Source organism: Spea bombifrons, chromosome 4 (genome assembly GCF_027358695.1).
Source record: "Spea bombifrons isolate aSpeBom1 chromosome 4, aSpeBom1.2.pri, whole genome shotgun sequence".
NCBI lineage: Eukaryota > Metazoa > Chordata > Amphibia > Anura > Pelobatidae > Spea > Spea bombifrons.
This window is the reverse complement of record NC_071090.1, coordinates 62218734-62239551: the sequence shown is the minus strand read 5'-3', so window position 1 is coordinate 62239551 and position 20818 is coordinate 62218734. Positions and strand designations below refer to the sequence as shown.

The window sequence follows — 20818 nt, the reverse complement described above, 5'->3', positions numbered from 1 at the left end:
ACAGTGTCAAAAAGCTTGCACTGTCCATCATAAATGAAGAAAAGTATCAAATGCAGAAGTATTGTTCTTTTCTATAATGATTTATGACTTTTTTTGCTTAACACTGTTTAGAGAATATGGTTTAACACATTCTCAGAAAAAAATATTCTTTTTTTCTTCTTTGTTTAAGCAAGTTCACACCAGCAAAATCAGGTGCCAAAGCGTTGTTAAATTTAGCATGTACCTGGCAACATCATCACAAAATATCCATACCTATAAAGAACAGCATAAATACTGACTTTAGTACTTTATTTTGTTTTAGCAGTTTTTTGCACCAAATGATTTTGCACCAGCACATGCTCAAATCAAACACAGGGTGTTTAGTTATGTTCTAAATGAAACATGTGCATTATATGCAAGAAATCAATTGTTCATCTCCTTTGGGAGAAACATCTTTTGAGATGTTTCCAAAGCAAGCTCTTAATCTGCATGGGACTGACTGTGGTAATACACATGGCAGCAGGAGTTCTCAGTCCCTTTCTTACTTCATGTATTACTTTGGCTGTGCACTGCACTAGGCCTGGCCATGGGCAGCGCCTGAACCACCCCTCACAACTTACCTACAGGGTAACGTACCTCCAGGGTCACTGTCAATTCTGTTTAGCACAGCATATGACTTATATCTCAGCACATTGCCTCCTTAGTACACCATATTATGGAGCCGTGGAGGCAATGAGTAAGCAGTGCACTAGGGAACCTGATCACCATGTTTTATGGCATAGGGCCTAGTTGGCTACATCAGAATGCACCACTAATATCAGGGGGTTGTGTAACGCATTTAAGGGCCAATCATAAGACCCATGAATCCAATACACATGTGCAGCATTTAAACTAATTAAGATGACTATAGAAATGTTTATATGAGCCAAAAAATCTGCCCTTTAACGACGCAACTAATGCAGTATTAGTTTCACATATACTACATACATCATATGGGATACCTGAGCATTACACCAACATGGACTTTTATTACATTCTAAATGCAGACATGAAAATGCAGCTTCCACTCTTCAGGGAAGGCTTTCCACAAGATTGTGGAGTGTTTCTGTGGGAATTTTTGCCCATTCATTCAGTAGAATATTTATGAGGTCAGGCACTGGTGTTGGGTGGGAAGGCCTGGCTCACAATCCCCATTCCAGTTCATTCCAAAGGTGTTCGATGGGGTTCAGGGCTCTGTGCCAGTCAGTCAAGTTCTTCCACACCAAACTCATCCAACCATGTCTTTATGGACCTTGCTTTGTGCACTGGGGAATAGATAAAGCCTTCCTCAAAATGTTCCCACAAAGTTGAAAGTATAGCATTGTCCAAAATGTCTTGGTATACTGGGGTATGTCACCTTCAGCATACCAAGGCATTTTGGACAATGCTATGCTTCCAAAATAGTAGGAACAGTTTGGGGAAGGTCATTTTCTATTCCAGCATGACTGTTGAAAAGCGGTCATATCTCAGTCCTGAGCAGCTTTTTTCTGATGGATCTGGATCTTACAAAAAAGGTGTTTAAGCACGCAGTCTTTGAGCGAAAGAGCTTTCTATAGTCATGATATTACTAAGGGCTCTCAGCTTACTCACATGATGCTTGGTAGTACTTAATAACACATTTTTCATAATAATTTCACTTTAAAGCCTTTATGATATATCAGAATGTCACCTATGGAAGTGTATATTTTTTGTTTGTTTCTCAGATTAGTGTTTGAGCAACAAGTACATCTTATTTACTCAAACCTACCTCACTGTCTCAAGAATAAGTGGTTGTCCTGTATATTTTGCTACGCCTTTGGTCTGTTTATTATGAGCAGTGTCTTCAAACTATGGAATTTCTATGTCTTATTTCTATGCATTGACATAGGTGCTACTTTTTAAGGACCTATACATTTCCATACATAACTTATTTAATGGTTTACTATAGCAAGTTGTTTAAATCTTTTTTTCTGCTTAAGAATTTTTCAAGATCCAAACTTACTACAGTATCATGACTTTTTTGTCTGGATAAAGGGGTATGGATAAAATAAAACTTAAACACAGCTGATATATCTTGTTACTCAATGTCTCAATTGTATTTAAATGCTGGCTGCTAGTGTGACATTGTCTTTCTCTGTACCCCTTGGACAGCGAAGCCACTAATAAGGGGGGGGGGTGCTTGTCTTATAAATAATTAATTATTCTTTTATTTGACCAGTGAAAACAAAACTCTACTCACTTTGTAATATATCTGCAGGCCTACCTTCTTTTCCTTCTTCATTTTAACTTCACAAATGTCAAAAATAATTTCAACAAGTGGCCTGTTTAATGGTTCATTAGTATGTTTAAAAGAATACTTGAAAGATGGTAATGGAACTCATTTTGTCGTATAAAAATAAGTTAAATAGCAAATATGCTGTATATGTTCAATCTGCAAACGTGCATGTTTAGATTCATCGGAATTGCAGGTGATTATTTTCAAGTGCCAGTATTTCATTCATTTACTTATATGTCTGAGATTACCCACAACCCTTTGCGGTAATCTATCCATACGCATACACGAATTCCATTGAGTAATTTCACAAGCTTAAATAGCAACTATATTTAAATTTTTGTTACTCATAATATAACTTATACAAATATGACCATAAGTATAAGAACATGTACAGGGTATAATGCAAAGTATATATATTTACTGTATATATACATATACATTAAATATATAATATGGGTCTGTTTCAGCAATGCCCATTAGAAAGAGGCAACAAGTCAATTAGAGTACTTGTTTGTTATAATACATTATAGTAATGTAAAGGAAGTCCTTGATATAATGTTCTGGCTAGGAGTACACGAAACAAAGTATTTATCATAGAAAGTTTGGATTCCCTTGTCTGTTGAAATAAATATTATATCAGCATCAATTTTGGCAGCAGCAAGAATGGAGGATGGGTGTCCACAGTGGTTATTGTGGTTTATTAATGATCCTTTTCTTGAAAGATGTTCAGATGTTATATGGAAATCTAGGCTAAATATTTCAGTATTATCGCCAGGATGTAAAAGCCACTTGGATATGTCAATTTTATTTTGTTTTAAAGCATTGCGAGTTTTTAATACTCATTTGTTAATTACAAAGGAGAATGTCTCTACAATTTAATTTATGTTTTTGTCAATGTTTCCTGGAAGGTCAGATCGCTGTGAGATAATATGTGCTCACTCTCCTTCCAATTTCATTTCAATAGTTCTTTTGGTCATTGTGCCACAGTATGTGATGATTGAATAGCACATTTCATCAGGAGAAGGTGGAAATGAGATATTGGATCCCTGGGGACAAAATAAACATTATCATATTGCAATTGCAGTGAGCAATTCATACAAGTCATTATTTTCTTATGTAACATGTATCTGTTGTCTAGATGTATACTGTTATCTTGGACGATCCGAAAGTTTAGGTAGAGATTCAGAGATATCATAGCCATCACGCTTATTTGTATACAGGAATGCCCCACTACAGGGTAAATGGCCTAATTATTATTCCCAATATTAGGAATCAAGCTTGGATAGGCTTTAATTGTAATTTAAAAGATAGAGACCCACAGTTGGCTCAGTAATAAAGTAAGAAAGGCAAGTTTCTAGAGGACATCTATTATTATGAATTATTATTTAATAAGATCGTTCTTAAGCATTTCATTTATATTCATAGTTTATAGAATGTGAGTGGTCAAATCACACATGAAAGTGGAGAATGCATGCTTGAACATGGGTAGGGCTATCTCCATACCTGGGAACGTCCCATGGTAGGCTACCTTGAACTCTCCCTCTAATGAGTGTTACATCTAATATTGTAGTATATCCATAAGGTCTTGACGAGCTTAAAGAAAATGGGTTTCGTTATCTAGAAGCCAAAAAATATTAGGTGGATTCAATTTTAGGTGTTCTGCAGCCCTAAAGGTTAGAATTATGTGTACATAGACATCAGAATGTTTATCAATTCAATTGTGCATACATTTTTCTTCACGATACATGTACAGTGTCTGAGCCACACTTGTAATCGTATCCCTTAGAGAAAAGTCTCCTGTATTTGGCTTTGTGTTGTTTGGTATGTTAATGCAAAGTTAAAGTTATTTGCTGCTGATCACCGGTAGATTTAAAGTGCTACAGCAAATCTCTGTGGATTGTAATGGATCCTAAAGATATTTGTGGAGTAGAACTATTTTTCTACTCTAATCTAGTTTCATTACTAAATCAACAGGTGGGAAAACGATGCCAAAGTCAATGTTAACCCCGCTTGTTTGGGGGAGCGTTCTTGGTTTTCAGTTGCCAAGGCTTTTAAACACATTCTTCTGCTATTTCATTCTGGAGATATACTTCACAATCTGAATTCATTTTTTCCCTTTATGATTGTTTGGGTGCTTTATTTTCCTCTCCTTTCTGTATCACTATGAGTCAATGCAGAAACCAACTGTGTAAGTTAATTTTGCTTTTCTTTGCTTAGATGTGTTTTTTATAATAGAACGATATCTGTGGGGAGTATAAAATCCATTTGAGTTCAAATCATTTCATTCTTAGTAATAACATTTCAAGATGTTATTGCTCGTGGTGGAATATTTATCACTTTTGTAATGTGAATTATGTTTTTATGTTTGTATTTATTGAATTGCAAATTTATAAAGGGATTCTTACATGAGGAAAAAAGGCATACATTTAAGTACTGAAAGATTTTATAATATTTAGAAAATATTAATATAAGAAAAATCTTGTGGTTTTTTATTTCCTCTCAAGAATAATAATCTGCCTTAAGTTGTTTTACAAGTCCATTATTGTTTTGCCTGCAATTGATCAAGCCAATTTATCCCTATAATGTCTGGTTTGGTCATGTCTCGTCAAAATAATGGTTCTTTTATAGAAAACAAAATTGAAAAATATACCTATACCATGTATTGAATGATGTGAGTGTAAAAGACTTCTAATTACAACTATTCTAGTGTAGTGTATAACAATTAGTATAGTGTATAACATACTATGTTAACACTTGAGTAGTCCCTGTGTTGTCTTTGAGTGGTATTATATAGACAAAATATAATAGGCCCAATATCTTGATCAAGCTGTTAGACAGAAGACAGTTTTGTGTACATCTAGCAAATGATTGTTCTTGAATCACCCAGAACGTTTGCTGCCACCAATGATTTTGGCTTCAAAGAAGGATGGAAGTGTTGAAGAGAAGCAGTCTATGCATTTTGTGTCCCAGCATTCAGCATTCAGCATTCTGCATGCCTTACATATGTCTTTTACCAACCACCTAGCTATAGTGAGGTATAAGCCTGATGGACAAAGAGATACTAAACATGTCTAAGTCTTTAATATATTTATATTTATTATATGATTGGCAACTGTTTTGGACAAAAAATTTGATATATACTACAGAACTTTTACCAAGCTGTCTAATGCAGGACTAATAATTACAACTCGAGAATTATATATATTGGGCTTGATATACTGCCCTGGTTCTTCGGTTTAAAGGATCCTGGGTAACAGTCTGGGTCTTTATGCAGTGTAAATTATTTCCTTACTCTCAAAGTCTCGATCAATAGGTGTATTACACTGGAGACTGAAAAAATGTTTTATTAATGTGATATTCCGCAATTAAATAATAATGGTAGTTCCACTCATTCTCATAAATATTATACTTTTTTTTTTTACTATTAACAAACAAAAAAGCCAAATAAACCATTTTATTCATACTCCAAACAAGTGGCATGTGTTTTCCAACATGGACATTATTCTTTGCCTGTTAATGTATCAGGGCTTAGTAGTTGTGTCTAGTGGTTTCCTCTGTGTCTTGTTCTTGAAGAAAGTTGCCTGGTCATTGCAAACTGGCCGGCTTGAGCTTTTAAACAGTGATCCTAGGATTTACACACTAAGCTGCTAAAATGCAATTCTGAAATTATGCTCTGTTAAGTTGTATCCCTGAGCTGACTAGTAATCTACTAGCTGATAAATAAGCATGTCATGTTCCTGGTATTAAAAAAGGACATTATGTGAAGAAACTACATTGTGGAATCCTCACTGGTCATATTCAACATTCATTTTAGGATATTGTCTGTAGTTGTCTAATTAAATGCTGTGATTAACTTGAAAGCGTTTCAATAACTGTCACAAAAACAGATGATCTATCTATCTAGTTAATGCCTCGAAAAAGTTGCCCCAAACCTAATTGGACTATTTTCCCTGAGACCAAAATTTGTTGTGTTTCTATCTTGATAAAACAGTTTATATGTTATGTATACCGGTATATGTAGCTGCGTGTGTTGTTGTTTCTTACACTGACCTTGTCTGTTAGAGAATTAATTCAAAGTGTTTTATAACGTATTGATGTTTATACTTTATATCCAAGTCAGGGTTTCAGTAATGGAGCCGTAGAGCTGGCAGAACTACTAACAATGATTTTCCATCTTAATGAGATACCTTATGGGACTTTGGCATCCCATGGTAGCAGTGATTATATACTTTTTAATGGGTAAATCACTGTCTTTTTTTACAGTTGAACATTCAAGCCTAAAATGTCTGGAAATGTTTGGACATTAGCTTTATAAAGACTAAACTGAATACTGTTTTGCATATTATTTTCAAGGCAATATTGAAATTATATTTGTACATTTTTCAATTGCTTAAATTCTTTATATTGTGATACGGCATTTGCTATATAATTCTAACACATTTTCTGAACAGACACAGAATAGTAAAACCTTTTCACAAGAGCTACGGAACTCATCCAACTCATGTGTGTTTAACGGGCAAGTAGCGTTTACAAGGCATATCACAGTGGGACTATGCCGAAAGGTTATTTAATGTATAGAACAGAATAAATAAATGAATCAAATTCATTATATTGTATAATAAAAAAAAAATGTTTCTGCAAAATGTTAAATAGGGGTTATTTAATCTCACCTTAAGTGATGCCATTTGTGTTAAAAGAACTCAGGCTTTGGTAGAATAAAAAAGTCTTATTCACACCTAATTTATTGTATTGTCAGGCTGCTAATTTAATGTATTTCCTAGTTAAATGTCATGTACCTAATAAAGCCTCTGAGAAATGAAAAGGTGTTGGGAAAGTGTCACAATCATTCAGCAGAGTTATTTAGCATAAATGTTGCAAACGAACGACTCACAGTGCAATGAAACAGTATAAAACTAAAATATCACATTATGTCTGCAGACTTGTGCCAAAAACTGGCTTGCGTATCAGACCAAGTGGCCCTTAGCTGACATTATTTGTATGTTTCCTGTAAACTGTTTATCTACGATCAGAGGATTAAAGCAAGGTTAGGACAGTCTTCTGCGTAATTGTGTTTAATGCGTCAGCTCTTCTAAATAAGCATCCTGATGGGAACATTAAGCTAACTGTGCAAGGTGGGAACATAACCGAAAACAGGTTATTCATTCTGTAGCTGAAAACAGCTCCCAAAATGGACCCAATTCCACATGTTTACAAAAACGATTCAAGCAAAACCAAATGTGCTTAAAATCACCAAAAGATGTGTTCTGTTATATAAGTTGTTATAGGGGATTTTTATTATAATTATCATTATTTAGCAGCTAAACATTTTACCACAATGTGCAGTTATTGCATGTTCTTTTAGTAAACAAATTGATTCTGTTCCCATAGTTTTAAAAGACCGCACCTCTAGCTATAGTATCCAAAGATCATAGTTGTTAGGGTTATCCAACTACAACTGTGGAACCAAGTGTTGCCTAGCCCTACACTAGCAGTCTAAAAATGAATGTACCTGGAGCTCTCCCTTTTCAGGGGGCAAGGCTACCCCCGGGCAGACTTTAGTGGGTGGAAGGAATAGACGTATCCAAGCACCACTCACCTGCCTGGCTTCCCTTCGAAGGCAATATAACTAAGAGGGTGTTGAGTGTGAGAAGATGTCTTTTGGGTGCCTTGGTGTTTGGCCTAGTAGATGGAAGTAAGGTGGAATGTACCTCCTTTGGTGAAGATGTTCAGCCCAGATATACACTGAAGCAGAAAGCTCTCCATGCTTTTAAAATGTAAAAATAATTTAATGGGCCCTGTATGGGGCATGGGTGAAAACAGGCAGTGCATCATATTATATAAATATATGCAGGGCCAATATAAAGAGCTCTTCGGTGACCTGTTCATTAACAGAAATGTACAAAGAACAAGAGGTCACCCTCTGAGACTGGAAGAGCGGAGATTTCATAGACGACAAAGGAAGGGATTCTTTATAGTGAGGACAATTAAGGTATGGAATTCACTGCCAAGGGAGGTGGTGTTATCAAATACATTAGATACGTTCAAAAGGGGCCTCGATATTTTCTTAGAAAGGCATGACATACAGGGATATAAATAGAATAACATTAATATTTTAGAGCTTCTTGATCCAAGGATAAATCCAATTGCCTCTTGGAGTCAAGAAGGAATTTTTCCCCTGATGGCAGAATTCGAAGTAGCTTAATTAGGGGATTTTTTGTCTTCTTTTGGATCAAGAATAGGAAGGTTAGGTGGAAGGGTTGAACTTGATGGACTTAGGTCTTTTTTCAACCTTATGAACTATTTGTAACTATATATGAGCGTAGATGGGTTAGCATGCAGGGAACAGCATGTTGTGAGAGGAAAGTACCTTTCCCATTTACCTTTCGTGGTATAGAGAATATGACATTTGCACACCAACCCTGCTGCCTCATCAGTTTACCAAGTTAAAGTCCTTGGATGTTTCCAGCATATGACATACACAAGATGCAGAGCAATTGGAACCTCTAGAAATCTAGCCCTAGGCCTAGTTTAATCTCCTGTAACCCTTGTTGTAACACCACTATATTAATGTGATTTGTTGGTGTATTGTTTTGATTATATTAGGAATACAACGTTTCCTGTGAGCATTAGAAAACATGGGTAGATGTAGTGTAATACTAAGGTTTAGAAATAGCCCTTGTTGTGCCAGTAGCCCCACCTGCGTTACTACAGTACACGCGATTGGGACATTTAGCGATGCCAGCTCTTACAGTGAATTCAAAATGGCCGTACTAGAGTATGTTTCATAAGTATTATAAAACAACCAAAAATGATACAATCTGCTATATTTTTTTAAGAGAGGCGTTGGACCTTTGTTCATTTTCACAGTACTTGATAAAAAGGCACCTTTGCGGTATTCATAAACAAATTTATTTATGTATTAATAAATCTACAGATTTTCTAAACCAGTTGAAAGTAATTCATCAGAGACTTTCACTATACAATTCAGCAAAGAGAAATCAAGCGAAAAGATGAATAGTTATGTGATGCTATTTAAACATTTATTCTACTTTGTCAGATAACAGCTGCCTGCAGCACAAACATCCATTTGTTTGCTACTGCTGAAAGATGAAAAATACATTCATTTTAAATAAGCAATAAGAAACAGGCACACCAACACATTTTTACTAACATTTTGAAAAAAAAAATGTTGCCACAAGTTGTAAGATTGTTGAGATTTAGAACGGAGATAGGAATATCAGGAACGGCATAGGCCATAACAAAGGACACTTTATTGTGGATGTTTAAGTTGAAGGAGAAAATGAGTGCTGTGTGTATTTTCCAAATAATAAACAATAGAAATGTTAACTGCGTATAAAAACGTTGCACAATTTTCTGGACCTTTCAAAAAGTTGAGCTCTGATGAGTTTAATATCAAATCTTACTTTTGACTTAATCTTATACTATTTCTCAAAATCTAGTTGAAGCGGAATGCTATAAATTGCAATTTTTTAACTCTTCGTCTCTGATAATTGTAGCTTTTTCTTCCTACCCAGAATGTTTTTTTATTATGTCTGTTTTTTCTTCTTGGTTGTACGACATAAGTACTACTTTTTTTTTCTAATAGTGTAATAACACATTTGCTTGAACACCTGCCTCTTCTTTTTTCCATAACTTTAGAAAAAATGTTCATACATTAAAGAAATGAAAAACTCTCCGCTACTGAACACTGCAATAGCAAGATCTGTTTCTTTCTTTAGATAGACCTGTCATTTACAGTTTCAATAATTATAAAGGCTGCATTTTGCGTGAGTTGTCATGTTTCTCTAACACCTGATATAGGTTACTCAGTCAATGTGTCATTGACGAAAAATCACTGTTATTACGTACTCGCAGAAAAGCAATCCGGGCTAGAGATCAAAGAATACTTTTCTCAGCAGAAAGAGGACATGAAAAATTATTTTAGATGGTTTATCTGTAGAAAATTGTACCTGCACTTGACCTGAGCACTCCAAGGCTTATCACGAGAAGCAATAGAAAAAATAGAATATTAACATTAACGAGCAATATTATACGTATATTTGTGGAATGTTTACATTCAAAGGGGTGTGGTGACCATATTTAGCTACTAAATCCTAGGATGTTCCGAACAGGAAACCTAGGGTGCCATCTTGAAAAGATGCAGCATAGAAAATTAGGGCTATCTATCGGGACAACCGGAACAAAATAATTGGAAGTTTTGTGATGAATAGTTTGCTGAGCTATTTGCTTTAAGAACTGGAACAACCTACAGATCTAGGTCAGTCACAATGATGTGCAGCTAAGGTGACCTATGTGACAGTGACACCAGCAAGAGAAGAATGAGGAAATTATGAGAAACAATTTCAGTAAGAACTCCAATTGCGACAAACCTGTTTGCTCAGTGATGTGGTTTTATGTGGTATTTGTCACTTTCTTCAGAGTTTCCCATCAGTTATTAGTGATTATTTTGTAACATCCTTATCCCCTGACATCTAAGGATGTCACAACGTCACGCTCAGTGGAACAAGAGCAGGCATAAGGTTAAGGTGGGAATTGTCAAAATCAGGGAGTACTTCTGTGATTTTTTTCTCTACCATTATGTACTGTTTTACGGCATCACTTGACAGGAGTCTGCAATTGTGGCTGCCCATTGCACAGCAATACTACTACTATGGAATCTTCTCAGACATTGGCCATATATTTTAGCACATGGCTACAATTGTTGTTCCAAAAGAACTCATGTCTTATATTTAACCCCACCTAAAGAGTAACCAAATGAACAAACTGAAGACCAGTGTGTTTTCAATAGAACTTGAATTAGCAAATCTGTGAACCAATAAAAATACAAAAAAGAGGCATTAATAACAAGTTTTGCAAAGTAAAGAAGTTGGATGCACTGTGGATGTGGACCCTTTAATTCAGCGTAGAAGGCCACTATTTCAAACCCATCTGATCATGTAGTTATGTTTTATTATGTCAGGTTTCCATTAATGTTCTCTATGAGCAAAGCTATGTTGTGGAGCCAAAATATGATCTCATATTTACCTAAGCTCTCCTTCCATCTTTGGCATATCTATCTATTATATAGATATATAGATATAGATATAGATATATATAGATATATCTATCTATATCTATTTACCTCCTTCCATCTTTGGCATATCTATTTTTTTCAGAATATATGACGTAGCAACATGTTATATAAATGTAATGGTATTTAGAGTATGATCATGAAATCATTAGAGCATATTATGTGATAATATTCCAGAAACATCAGTACTATGCATCACTAAACCTAACTTTTTCAACCTGAACCCACCATTAATAGTTCATGAAGTGTTGCCTTCATCTACCTAGTGCTCTTATATCTCTTTGCTTTTTCAGTCTGTCTCTACTGTACATTGGCTTAAAGTTACTATTACTATCGTATATTGCCTTTGGTCATTGCCAAATGTCTTTGTCCTTGTGATATGAGGAATGAGTTACTTTATTTAGACAGGCTAGAGTGGGACAGATGGGCCAAATGGTTTTTGCATCTTATTAAATTTTAAAGTATATAACATCTAGTGATTGAGTTGATGATTGTAGTTTGTGACCTCTAGATAGTTATTTATGTAACCGAGTAAAGCATTTAGAAAAAGAACGTATTTTATTTACACATGTAATGTATGGAAACTGTTTCTGTTGTTTCTACGTACATTATTGTTACTTTTGGAGCTTTAGAACACTGTGATTCACTCATACTCAGCAAACATTCTGAGCTCCTAGAAAAGAGGGACATCACTGGGTGTAGGAGGTCTAATGAGAGTCCGTCGCTCCTAAATATAAATACTTAAAGACGTGTGATTACTGACAATAATAACAATAATAAGATATTACTTTTTACATTTCACATAGTAGTTATAGCTACTTTATGTACCCATTTAATCCATATATGAATGAATAGGTAGGTCACGCTTCATCCAGGAGTGTGCTGCTGAATAGTAGAGAACATATACTTATGACAAATGCCAGCTGTATTTTAAAACAGAAGTTCGTTATAACTAATAGTTCATTACAGTTTATTTTTTATGGAAATAGAAATCAGAAGCTTCAATGATATTAAACATAACCTGTTCAAAATGTCTGAATATTTTAACTTAACTTTTGTGAGAACCTCTAGGCTTTCATTCAAATTTTAAATATTGTAAACTGTTAGCATCATTGCACCATCTGGTAATGGGAGAAACCAGCTTTAGGCACCTTAATTATTCTGTTCATTTTTTACAGCTGAAGGGGTGTAAACATAATCTGGAGATAAGAATTCAAATGGTCCAAGTCTATTAACAACATGGAATGTTTAGAGTCGTTCTAGAACATTAATATACACAATTTTTATTTCATTTAAATATTAGTTTTAGGTTTGATGTACTGTTCATGGAAATAATTAACCACATCTAAACTAGGAAATGTAGAGTATGACAGCAGATAAGAACTATCCAGCCCATCTAGACTGCCTGGTTTATTCTGCGTTTTAAGACTCAAACCTTAATCAGTCATTGGTCTCCTGTTAGATTCAGGGTACCTTTATGCCTATCCATTGCATGTTTAAGTCCCCTTACTTTGCTGAGCTCTACCACTTGTGCTGGTAGGCTGTTCCAGTTTCCCAGTAAAGTAAAACTTTCTTGCAACATCTAAGCCTAGGAACCTCTTGTTTTATGTTTACCATTTATCCCCATTTGATATAAACTGCTCTCAGTACTTTGTTAAAATTATTTCAGTGTTTCTTCTCTAAGCTGTACGTATTAAATCATTTAGTCTTTCCTCATCATTTTTATCCTGCCAACCATCCTAGCATTCTAATGGGTAAATGGGTAGGCTTTCTGCTCTTCTATAGGCTTGAAGTGACATCGCTATATAGGACATGTAGTCGCTGTTTAATAGACTTTCCCCGATAGTAGTTGCACAGTCACCAACTAACTAAACTGGTAAACTAGGCGAGGAACACAAGGCAGCAGCATCATTATAATGAACACGAGTTATGTATAATTGGAAATTATTCTAGCCTTGGTGCCTGAATAATTATAATTTTAATAAAGACAGGAGGCGAGTATTTTGCATCTCTTCCTTTACTCTCACAAACAGCAGCAAAGAAAGGGTTAACTAGAAACAATGAAACAACCAATAGAACATCATACAGGAGGTATATAAACCCCTAAACCTTCCCCCTCTTCCTCTTTCGTCCTCTGCGAACCGGAACCGAGGAACATCAGAACCGCTGCAACGGAGAACCAAACCGAAGAACAGCAACTGGAACCGGAGCTTGGACCAGCAGAACTCTCAAACCGGGCAGTCAGGCGCCCTCAATGGCGAACCGCAACAGGAACATGCGGACGATGAATTCAAGCTGGAAAAAGAGAGAAAAACGTAACAGGACCATGCACCAGCAACAAAATATACACAACAGCCCATAAAACAGAGCAGAAAACCAGCGCAGGAAAGCCAAGACGCGAGAAAGAAAACCGCGCAACCACGGCAAGGAGCATACTTACCACCAAACACAACCTATCCCTAGGGAGAGGAGGGAGGGAAAATACTCGCCTCCTGTCTTTATTAAAATTATAATTATTCAGGCACCAAGGCTAGAATAATTTCCAATTTTAAGGCAAGACAGGAGGCTTCCTATTTTGCAGTTTTAACGCCCGACAAAAGCGCCACAGCTGCCGAAGAAACTGGCCGAAAATAGAAGGAGCGAAACGTGGAGGCCCGAGACCAATCCGCAGCCTGAAGGATGTCCCCGAGTGCGGCACCCGCTCGCAGGGCACCAGAAGCAGCCGCTCCTCGAACCGAGTGGGCGCCGAAGGACGGCTCCACTCCGGCCAGAGACAAAAGCCACCGGACCCACCTGGCCAGCGTAGGGGGAGACACCGCCTTAAACGGTTTAACATAAGAAATAAGGAGCTGGGAGACCAAGGGAGGCCGGACAACCGCCGACCGGGCAAGGTAAACCTGGACGCACCGAGCCACGCAAAGCTGAGGATCACCAGCAAGGTACGGGTACGACACCGAGGAGGACAACGACTTGGTCCTCCGAAGAACCCGAAAAGTAACGCCCTCAGGAGAAAAAGAGATACCGGACGCATCAAACGCCCGAACATCCGAAACCCGGCGGAAAGACAACAGGCAGAGAAGCAACGTAAGTTTGGCCGAAAGCTGTCGAAGAGACAAGGATTCATTAGCAGGCCAAGCGCGAAGGAAATCCAACACCATCGCCACATCCCAGAGGGATTCGTAACGAGGAGCCGGAGGCCGAGACAGACGGATACCCCTCAGAAGGCGACAAACCAGGGGCGCCTTGCCGACAGACTCACCGGCGAACCCCACGTGCCCGAACGAAATAGCCGAACGAAACACATTGATCGTCCGGTAAGACTTGCCCGACTCGAACAAGTCAGCCAAAAAATTAAGGACAGAGCCTAAAGAGGCCGAATGGGGATCCACCTGTCGTCCCACACACCAAGCAGCCCAGCGTCGCCAAGCAGCCCGGTAAGACTTTCTGGTACCTGGAGCCCAAGATTCCCGGAGCAGGGACTGAGCTCCCTCCGATAGGCCTGGGACCGTTCGGGAGCCCCCGAGATCGTCCAAGCAACCAGGGACAGACGGTCCTCTGCAATGAGAGGATGAGGCTGACCCTCCGGACCCGACAGGAGGGAAGGGAGACGAGGAAGGGCCAGAGGATCCCGGAAGGACAACTCCAGAAGAGCCGGGAACCACGGCTGAGAGTGCCAACAGGGGGTCACTAGAACCAGGGACCCCCCCGCCCGACGCAGATGATGGACCACCCTTGAAATAAGAGCGAACGGAGGGAAGGCATAAGCGCCCGACAGAAGCCACTCCTGGGAGAAGGCGTCCGTCGCCAGGATCTGGAAGCCAACTGAAGAAGTCCCTCGTTTGCCGGTTCGTCCGAGACGCAAAGAGGTCCAGGCACAAAGGACCCCTCCGGCGATGGAGAGCCTGAAAGACCTGAGGATGAAGTCTCCAGTCGCTGGCGTCCCGCCAGTGCCTCGAGAACCAGTCGGCCAGGAGATTCTCCGCGCCCGGGAGATACTCCGCCTGTAGTGTAATATTGCGGGCCAGACAGAACTCGAAAATGTCCTTGGTCACTTCCGTAAGTCGCTTGGAGCGAGACCCGCCGAGCCGGTTTATGTAGCGCACGGCCGACACATTGTCCATCCGAAGGAGGAGACAGCAATCTGTGCGGTCCTTGGCCAAACTCTTGATCGCGAACGACCCCGCTATCAACTCCAGACAGTTTATGTGGAGAGAGCGCTCCTCCAGGGACCAAAGGCCCCCGGTCGCCTCTGAGGCGGAGGCTGCACCCCAGCCCAGCATGCTGGCGTCCGACTCGAGGACGAAATCCGGCTGGGATCCGAAGATCGCCCGACCGTTCCACGCCTCCATATGCCGAAGCCACCAGGACAGCTCCTGGCGTACCTCGGGGGTCAGCTGAACCGGCTGATCGTAGGACGGGATCCTGCGGAGATGATGTGCCTTGAGGCGCTGCAGGGCTCGATAATGGAGAGGACCCGGGAAAATCGCCTGGATGGACGACGAGAGGAGGCCCACCACCCGGGCCAGGAGACGGAGAGAACAGGAATTTGCCCGAAGGAGCGCCCGGATCTCCTTGCGGATGGCCACAATCTTTGGCCTCGGGAGGCGAAGCATGGCAGCCAGCGAATCTATCTCGAAGCCGAGAAAAAGGATGCGCTGCCGCGGAGACAGCTCGGACTTGCTTGCGTTTACCAGGAATCCGAGCTGGTGAAGAGACTGGACCACAAAGTCCGTCTGAACCCGGAGGGACTCCCTGGAGTGGGAGAAGAGCAGGATATCGTCGAGATAGACGATGCACCTGATGCCCCGGGAGCGAAAGAGGGCCATGACCGGCTTTAGGAGCTTCGTAAAGCACCAAGGGGCAGAACTGAGGCCGAACGGCAGAGCCGTAAACTGCCAAATTTGTCTGCCCCAGCGAAACTGCAGGAAACGTCGGTAATCCGGATGGATCGGGACGGACAGGTACGCGTCCGTAAGGTCCAGCCTGGTGAACCAATCGCCCTCTGACATAAGGTCGCGAAGGAGGTGGATACCCTCCATCTTGAAGTGGCGATACACGACGAACGCGTTTAGGGCCCGGAGATTGATAACCGGGCGGAACTCCCCGGACCGTTTCCGCACCAGGAAGATGGAGCTGAGAAAACCGATAGGACCGGACGCCCGCTGAATAGCGCCCTTGTCGCGAAGGGAACGAAGTTCCGCTTCTACCAGGGCCTGGTCGGAGGAAGACCTGCGAATGGGGAGAGGCCTGCGCAACTGAAGGGGAGGAGATACGAAGTCTATCTGAAACCCCCGGACCGTTTGGAGGATCCAAGGGTCTGACGAAATCCACACCCAGTTGTGGAAAAAGCGAGATATCCTGCCCCCCACCCGAGGAAGGGAAGAAGGACAAGAAAAACTCATGCTTACCGAATCCAGAACGGCCTCTGGGGAATCCGGTAGCGCCGCGGCCTCTGCTGCCTCCGCGCGGGGCGAAGGACCGCTGCTGGAATGTCGATCTGTAAGATGACTGGGTCTGCGGGAAACTTCGGGAGCCTTGGAACGATGAACGGCTGGCGACCCGGCCCCTCGGTCGTCCAGCCCTAGAGGAAAAACGAGAGCTTGGCTGAAAGACCCTCCGCATGGACAATTTGGCCTTATTCCAGGAGGTCATCAACGAAACATGCTTATTCAGTTCCTTGACAAAGGAGTCCCCGAACAGGAGACCATTAGCCGCTGCCCCCAAATCCTTGGAGCCTAGTTCAGCCAGGCGGGGATCCATGCGAAATAGCGCCGCCTTACGGCGTTCGGTGGTCAAGGCCACGTTGGCATTGCCCAGGAGGCATACTACCCGCTGAGCCCAATCACGAACGAGCTTCGGGTCGAGGGGAGTCGCCTGCAGGAAGGCTCTGTCGGCCAGAGACAGGATTTGGGTAACGGGGCCCACCAGATCCAGCAGCTTGTCCTGGGCTGACTTGAGACCCTGTTCCAGCCCTTTTCTGGGGTCCCGCTTTTGGAGGGACAGCAGGGAGACCAAATTGGGGTCAAATTCAGGAGTTAGAGCCACCTTATCCGGTATGCAGGGGCGTGGGCATTCAGCTCTCATCTTGTTGCGCACCTCCTTAGGCAGGGATTTACGAAGCCACTTATGAATATACAGAGCAATATGTTCCGGAGGGGCCCATTCAGTGGCTCTGAGATGGCGCATGGTATGCGGGTCAAATAGTGAGGAGCCCGTAGGATCAAGGACTGGGAGGTCCGTGGAGGTGGAGGCTGCATGTGCCAAAGGAACTGAACCCGAAGGTAGTTGAGGCTCGGCCAGGTGGGGCTCATCCACCAAACACTCACGAACGAAGCGTGAGTCAAAGTCTCTGGACGAAACCAGATTTACTGAGGCTTCAGATCCATCAGAGGAATCAGCCCGCCATTCATCCACTATGGAGAGTGGGTCTTGAGAGGGACCTTCCACACAGTCTAAGAGAGGGGTGTCTGAGGTCTTAGGCCGTTTTGCGGGTGCCTTACCCTTGCCAGCTGTCACACTGCTACCCTTCCAAGGGCGCTTAGAACCAATAGCCTCCTCGTCAGACTTCTCAGAGTCAACTTCTGATGGCACAGCAGTAGGTTTGGAGGGTGCAGGGGGTTGCCCTGGAGGCATATTAGCCGTCATCTTGGATAGGAGAGATTCCATGGAGGAGGAAAACTTGGACTCTAACCAGGCCATGAAGGCATCCTGAGTAGGAGTGTCGTCCTGGGACATGTTGAATGCAGAGAGAGGCTCACTCAAACAATGGTAGTGCAATATGAAGACAGGGGCTCACCCCAAATAGGCCTGTGTGTATATAAATATAGGTTTTAGTAGGGGCTCACCCAGTGGCCGTGCAGCACAATAAACATATACAGTATATAAATGTAACAGGAGCTCACCCTGCCAGTCAGTACAGTGGAGATCCGAATAGGAGAGCAATAAATATCCAGCAGGAACCAGTGGTTGAAGTAGAGGAACCTTCCAACACAATGACCGAGTAATAACTGAAAACGAGTCGTCCACACGGAGGAAAAACGCCACAAACTGCCGAAAAACCTGTGAAAAACTAAAATGGCGTCCGAATCTCGCGACACGCGAGATCCGGAGCCCCAACAAAAATGGCCGCCGCCACGGGAAAGCGCGAGGCCGCCGCGGCAACCAACAAAGCAGGAACCAAAATGGCAGCGAGATCACGCGATGTGAGAGCTCGTTGCCCAAAAGAAAAATGGCCGCCGCAAGAAAAAGGACACCCTGGAAAGACGCACGATGCCCAGAGCTAAGATGGCCGCCGCCACACTGACGGAGGCAAGAAGAAAATGCCGCCAAAAACAGAGGGAGAAAACTGTGAAGACCGGAAAGGTAAGAAAAGAAAATAAACGGGCCCCACACCGGGGCAGGAGAAGGGAAATAGAAAGGTGCCGGAGGGCACCTAGCGGGGAACGGAAAAGGGAATAACCTCCCGGGGAAGGGGAACGGAGAAACCCCCCCCCCTGGGAACGAAAACCCGGGAACGAAAGGGATAAAACAGAGCTGGAAAGCGACGAAATAGGCGAACCAGCTAAAGGCAAGAAAGGGCAATAAAAGCACAAATAAAATAATCCACAGGGGAAAATAGAACGCTATAACGCAGAATATAATAAAATAAATAGGTAACCAAACAATAAAATAGATAATAAAATAATTAAATAATTAAATAATTAAGTAAATAATAAGGAAACTAATCACTGACAAATTAGAACCACAAATCAGAAAATAAAGCACCAAAGGAGCAAATGATCTGACCTGTATCCACGGTGAGCAGCAAAGAAAGAGGAAGAGGGGGAAGGTTTAGGGGTTTATATACCTCCTGTATGATGTTCTATTGGTTGTTTCATTGTTTCTAGTTAACCCTTTCTTTGCTGCTGTTTGTGAGAGTAAAGGAAGAGATGCAAAATAGGAAGCCTCCTGTCTTGCCTTAAAATTGTGTCACATATTAAACGCAATGGCATAATGGCATATATAAGCAGAAATAGTAGCCTTTATATCTTCACATGCGATACTGTGAATTATGAATGTGTTAATGATCATGTAATAAAGTATTTAGTAGTACAGAGACTTGCATACACTACATCAACACCTAAATAAAGGCTGCCACACATTGAAACACACGTTAATCGGTTAATTATACAGCAACAGCATATTCTTCAGAGCTGACCAAACAGTATTACATACTTAAATCTGAAAAAAATATTTTATGTAGGCGTTACATGTTTAAATAATTCCCTTTTATATACCACTCTCTCCTTTTAAACACATATTATGAGATTATAGACATTTTTTAATGTAAAATGCTATAAAACGTCATTTTATTTCCTGCATAAACAAGAATTGCATTTATTTTACCTATGCTACCTTTTAGCACAGAGGAAGCATTACAGCAATGTGCATCTAGCATCTGTAGGCGAGATTTAGGAAAAAGCAACTGGGAACAAAACCAGTGTAGGATGATAATCAACATAAGTAGATGGAGCCGCATGGCGAACATCTATTACACAGTGAGAGGGTCCAGGAAATGCAGGCTTTTTTGTATGAATAATGAATAAAAGTATGTTTAATCTACTACCTCTTGTAAAAGGATGTGAAATGTCATAGGCTGTATGTTTTTTTCCTACATTGCCTCTTACCATTCATATTGATGGCTGTAGTATTGCTGTTTCTTATAATACCAGCTAGCAGAACATTTAAAGGAAAAAAAGACTTTTACTTTCATCATCAGATTCCTATAGGCAGGGACACATTTACTAAAATATTTAGATCCAATGTGCCACTGCTTTCTGTACTGCAAGATGTTGAAAGAATATAAATGTTGAGCCAAAGATTTCAATGCACTGTATGGAAAAATAATACTTTAATCATGCACACATTCAACTAAATGTATGTTAAGAAATACTAATCAGTCATTTCCTTTGCATATCTTGTAGAACCTGTTTGCCAGCATTGAAATATTAGTTTGGCATCACTCTGTTGTATTGCCCCCAGAATAGCAAATCTAACAAGACTGACATCTGCTTATTTGTAGGAACATCAAGCATTGGGGGGGGGTAGGCTAATATTGCCTAATATTGCCACACACTTGTGATGTGTTGCCTGGCTTGATCTGGGGGTAATTGATTACTTTCATGCTTCCCCGTTCCTACACTATTTATATATGAACAGTTTGTGTATAGTAAACATACAATATTGCAAACTTGATTGATATGGAACATTATGTATATCTTAAAGCCACCAAGCATTCTGTGATCTGGTATCAAAAAATTGGAAGTGTAGGCTTTTCTGAAATGCCAGCCAGCTGCCACCACAGCTTGCTAAACAAGCATACACAGACATCTTTGGACAACAGACATCATGGGACAGCAGGGCTCTGGCTCTTGGGCACACGTCATAATATCTGTATTAACTTGTTTTATTTAGCA

At 40.7% G+C, this 20818-nt stretch overlaps 1 protein-coding gene across 5 annotated transcripts in view; it reads left to right on the top strand.

The window, feature by feature from the left end:
- MAGI2 (membrane associated guanylate kinase, WW and PDZ domain containing 2) overlaps positions 1–20818 on the top strand; it is a 401461-nt gene that overhangs the window by 227834 nt on the left and 152809 nt on the right. The gene's annotated exons all lie outside the window — the stretch shown is intronic.